The sequence below is a fragment of the Arachis ipaensis genome, chromosome B3 (assembly GCF_059453495.1).
Source record: "Arachis ipaensis isolate K30076 ecotype BB chromosome B3, ASM5945349v1, whole genome shotgun sequence".
Classification (NCBI taxonomy): Eukaryota; Viridiplantae; Streptophyta; class Magnoliopsida; order Fabales; family Fabaceae; genus Arachis; species Arachis ipaensis.
In genome coordinates, this window is record NC_142438.1 from 21,468,098 (window position 1) to 21,473,886 (window position 5,789).

The window sequence follows — 5,789 nt, forward strand, 5'->3', positions numbered from 1 at the left end:
TGAAAAACTGAGTTTTAATCATAGTATCAAAGTTGATATAGATCTGAGGTAACTCATGGCGATTAGTTATCAAATAAAACTAAGTAAAATGGGAATAATCATCAATGAAAACGACAAAGTATCGAGCTCCGCCATAGAGGCAGTGGGAGCGGGGTCCCAAACATCAGAGTGAATGAGATCAAAAGGAGAACAAGCAAGAGATGAATTATTGTGAAAAGATAAAGCAGGTTGTTTGGCAGTTTGGCAAGAAATGCAATCAAAAGATTCATTTGGAACCTAACCTAAAACACCCTGAGAGACAAGAGGACGCAGTTTTCCTAAGGAGGTGTGGGCAAGACGCTGATGCTATAAGTGGAGGGTAGAGGGAGAAGAAGCAGCACAGAGATTTGGTACAGGAGGAATATGAAGATTCTCGAGTTCAAACAACCTTCTGACCTTACGTCCAGTCCCAATGATTTGTCCCGTCCGAGGATCCTGTACACGACAACCAGAAACAGAAAAAGTGACTTCAAAACCCAGATCAACAAGTTGACCAACAGAAATAAGATTGAAGTTTAATTTGGGAATATAATAAGTATCAGGAAGATTAAGAGTTGACTGGGATATAGAACCCTTGTGTGTTGCGTGCAAGAGGGAGCCATTTGCAGTATTGACAGAAGGTTCATTTGTAGTGGTAGACATGGACGAGAAAATATTACGCAACGGAGACATGTGATTAAAGCAACCCGAGTCAAAGTACCATTTAGAATTACCTAGAGGGGTGGAAAAAGGAACAGGGGTATTACCAGAAATAGAGAGAAGACGCTGAAGAAGAGATGCAATATCAGAAAGAGAGACATGAGACAAGTTGAGTGGACTAGGACGTGGTGGGCGAGTAGGACATGCAGTAATTAAATGTCCTGAGAGCTTGCAGTAACGGCAGAACAGTTGTGAACAATGGTAGCTAATATGACCTTTCTGGTGGCATGTGCGACATTCAACAGAAGGACAGTCAGGGAAGAGGTGCCCAGAACGGTTACAATTTTGACAAAATTTACCCTTTCTGTCAGTGGCAGCAAAAACATCTGGCTTTTCTATGATAGCAGTCACAAAGATCAAAGAGAGAAGAGAAAACGACAATTTCGGAGCAGAAAATGAGAAATCGAAGTGCAGAATCGGAAAGAGCTCACCAAAAAACCTTAGGGAGGGTCCCACTTGTCTACCACGTCAGCACCATGATAAACCCATATTTTATGATATATTTTGTGCTTAATCTGAGTGATTTATTCAATCCTTCACCCACTTATTCATATTATTTGCATGGTTTTACTTTCCCTTCCTTATTATGTGATGTATGTGAAAAACATGTTTCCTATGCTTTAAAATTAATTATTTTAATTACCTTTATTTCCATTCGATGCCGTGATTAGTGTGTTGAGTAGTTTCAGATCTTCTAAGGCAGGAATGACTCAAAGGATGGAAAGGAAACATACAAAAATGGAAGGAAAGCATAAAACGGAGTTTGTGAAGAAACTGGTAGCCACGCGATCGCATGGACGACGCGGACGCATGCCAAGCGCGAATAAGCAGCGACACGGCCGCATGACTGACGCGACCGCGTGACAAGGAAAACTCCGAATGATGCAACCGCATGACCCACGCGGACGCGTGACAGAGGCCACGCACCAGAAATTGCAGAAAATGCTCCCAGCGAATTCTGAAGCCCTTTTTGGCCCAAATCCAAGTCCAGAAGGCATAGACCAGAGGTTATGAAGTGAGGGAATGTATTTGTTCAAAGAGAGTCACCACTTTAGTTAGTTTTCATGATTTAGATTTAGTTTTGAGAGGGAGATTCTCTCCTCTCTCTTCTCTCTTTAGGATTAGGATTTAGAATTAGGATTTTATTCGCTTTCAGGATTATCTCTTTATCAGGTTCAATATTCCTTTTTATTTACTTTTGCAATTTAATTTATGAATTCTTCCATGTTGCAGATTACTCTTTTGAATTAATGTTATTTGAGGTATTTCAGTTTATTATCGCTTTTCTTTACATTATTGTTATTCCCATCTGAAGGCATTTTTATTCCAGTAGATTTATTTTTCTTCTTTTGGTCTTGGTTAAGAAATCAGTAACTCAGGAGTTATCAAACTCAAGCATGATTGATAATTGTTATCTTTGTTAATTAAACTGAACTTCAATAATCCCAATCTTTTCTTAGAAAATAAATAGGATTCGAAGATCAAACCAATTAATCCCTTGACCTTCTTTTATCTTAGTAAAGGTTAATAAAGTGGAATTAAGATTCAATTCTCATCATCATTGATAAGGATAACTAGGATAGGACCTCCAATTTCTCATACCTTGCCAAAAGTTTATTTACAGTCATTTATTTATTTTACTTGCCATTTAAATTACTTGTTCTTCATTTACTTTAATTGCTAATTAAACTATTCGCTCCTCATTCTCAAAACCCCAATTTGCAATCTCCATAACCAATAATAAGAACATACTTCCCTACAGTTCCTTGAAAAGACGACCCGAGGTTTGAATACTTCGGTTATCAATTTATTTAGGGGTTTGTTACTTGTGACAACCAAAACGTTTGTATGAAAGGACTTTTGAAGGTTTAGAAACTATACTTGCAACGAGAATTTATCCGCAAATTTCTAGACCACGCAAAAGTTCTCTCATCAAAATGGCGCCGTTGCCGGGGAACTGCAATCGTGTGCCTTATTATTGGTTATTGTAAATATTTTTCTTTTACTTGTTTATTTGTCTTTATTTTTCCCCTCTTTATTTCTATTAGCTACTATGAATTCTCACCCCTTTCGCTTTGAGTTTGGTTCTAATGTTATTGAAAGGAATGGAAGTTATAACAGGAACATGCATCAAGGTCAGAGCAATCAAAGATGGATGGAGCCAAGAGGATCTGATCAACCCTTTAGGCAACAACACCCTCCAAGATATCATGGACAAAGACCATTCTACAATGCATACCAAGCAAATAGACGTGGTGGACAACCTTGTAATCACCAACAAGCCCCACCCTGTGCTTATAGACCATCCTCTCAACATAACTTCGAACCACCACACTCACAAGTTCCTTTTCACCATTCACCACCGTATGATCCTCATTTACCCCAGTTCCAATCCAATCACTCCCAAACACCACCACTTCCCCTTGTACCATATCCAAATCTATCACCCCGAGAATCAGAGGTTCACCTCAAGGAAACAGTAAATCGACTTTAAACAACCCTTCATCAACTGGAGCAAGCAGTAAGTCAATTATCTTCTAGACGTTCGAGCATTCAAGGACCTCCCACAGCCCCAGGTGGACAATCTAATGAAGAGCGTAGTATGAAGGAGATACTAGAAGCTGTTATTATTGAAGAAGAAGAGTTGGTTGAAGACTTAGGAGACGCTGAACCTCCATGGGAATCCAAAGTTGTGGAGCATTCTGTCAAGGATGTTACAATTGATGCTAAGGAGGATTGTGCGCAATCCCCAGAGCAAGTCTTTCATGAAGACCTAGACAGAATAGCCCAAGAAGCAAATTTCCTTGATGATGATAGTCACAAGTCAGGTTCTCCTAGTAATGAACCTGCATCCGCAAGTGAATTCTCTGAGATCGAAGAATCTTCCCCAAGTGAATGCGAAGATGATATGGAGGTAGATTTCTCTCAACCTCCAGTCTATGACTTAAGTGATGAGGAAGACATAGATGGCTTTGATCAGGACATGGATACATTTGAAGAATCCTGCAAAGAAGTGGAGAATTTCACAGAAGCACACAAGGGAGTAGAACTCACAGAACCACTGGAACCACCTATCCCAAGGCCATTACCACCCAATACAAGCTTCAAGTGGGTACAATCCTTAACCTTTAACTGTATTTTTCCACTTGAATATGGTTTGCTTGAAACAGATGGCCAGCTTAGAGCTCTCTGCAGCTTTACAAGTAAAAGGGAAATGGCTCAAACTCAGAGCTGGTGCACAAGGTTCAATAAGGTTCCACGCTTCAACTTGAAGTGCACGGATTGACATCATGATCAATCGGATGGATCTCGGAAAACGCTTGGTTATCCTGGTGAGAATCTAATCTCTAAACCGCCCGGATGGAAAAGTATAGATCAAGACGAAGGCGGATTTAAAAGCAAAGTTTGGGATCCTAGAATCTATGCTGACAATCATCACCCCGGGAGCCTGACAATCTGTTTGAAGCTGCTCAGAAGCTTCACATGCCTAGTTTAGGACCCCAGAGGCTATTGGCATTCCAAGCATTGGTGGAGATTTTTGGATGAATTTAAGCATAAGCCGCTATAAATGAAGCTCATCCAATGTCCAACTTAAGGACTTTAACTAAAAGTGCTAGGTGGGAGACAACCCACCATGGTATGATCGTCCCTTTTTCAATTTTTATTTAGTTTTATTTGTTTTCAAGTTTTATTTTATTGAACCTGGAGTTTTGCATCGCATTCATATTTGCATTCTGCATACTGCATATATAAAAAAAAAGGGTGCGCGACGCGACCGCATCATTCATGCGATTGCGTCAAGATGCGAAAAACACTTTCCACGCGACCGTGTCATTCACGCGCTCGCGTGACCTGGAGATCGGCATAAAGATCCAACATCTAGAAAGTTAGGCTGGAATCGTGCGGCCATTGTGCGTTTCGCACAAATGACCCACGCGATGGCATCCCTGACGCGATCACGTCACTTGCATAACATCAATCCCACGTGACAGCGTAAGCGACGCGATCGCGTCGCATAGGATTACACAACACCCCAAAAGGAGATAGAGAGTTGCGCTGAAACGATGCTGGATTCGTGCGTTTAGCACAAATTCCAGCGACGCGATCGCATGCCTCAGGCGATCGCGTCATTCACTCTTTTTGCCCTCCACATGATCGCGTCACTCACGCGATCGCGTCAACCACTATTTCAGCCCAACCACGCGACCGCGTGCACCACGCGACCGCGTGCCCCACGCGATCGTGTGGATTCAAATTTATAACCCCCCAGTCACGCGAACCCTATTAGTCCCCCCCCCCCCGTCCCCAAACCGCTCCACTCCCTCTCTTCTTCTCCAACCCCCAACCACCACCCAGCCACCATCACGCCACCGCCAAACGCCACTGATGAGCGGATAATTTATACGCTTTTTGGCATTGTTTTTAGGTAGTTTTTAATATATTTTAGTCACTTTTTATTATATTTTTATTAGTTTTTAATTAAAAATTACATTTCTGGACTTTACTATGAGTTTGTGTATTTTTCTGTGATTTCATGTATTTTCTGGCTAAAATTGAGGGAGCTGAGCAAAAATCTGATTCAGGCTGAAAAAGGACTGCTGATGCTGTTGGATTCTGACCTCCCTGCACTCAAAGTGGATTTTCTGGAGCTACAAAACTCCAAATGGTGCGCTCTCAATTGCGTTGGAAAGTAGACATCCAGGGATTTCCAGAAATATATAATAGTCCATACTTTGCACGAAGATAGATGAGGTAAACTGGCGTTCAACGGCAGTTCCATGTTGTAGTCTGGCGTTCGGTGCCAGAAACAGGTTACAAGTTGGAGTTCAACGCCAGAAACAGGTTACAACCTGGCGTTTAACTCCAGAAACAGCCCAGGCACGTGAGAAGCTTAAGTCTCAGCCCCAGCACACACCAAGTGGGCCCCAGAAGTGGATTTCTGCACTATCTATCATAGTTTACTCATTTTCTGTAAACCTAGGTTACTAGTTAAGTATTTAAACAACTTTTAGAGATTTATTTTGTACCTCAGGACATTTTAGATCTGAACT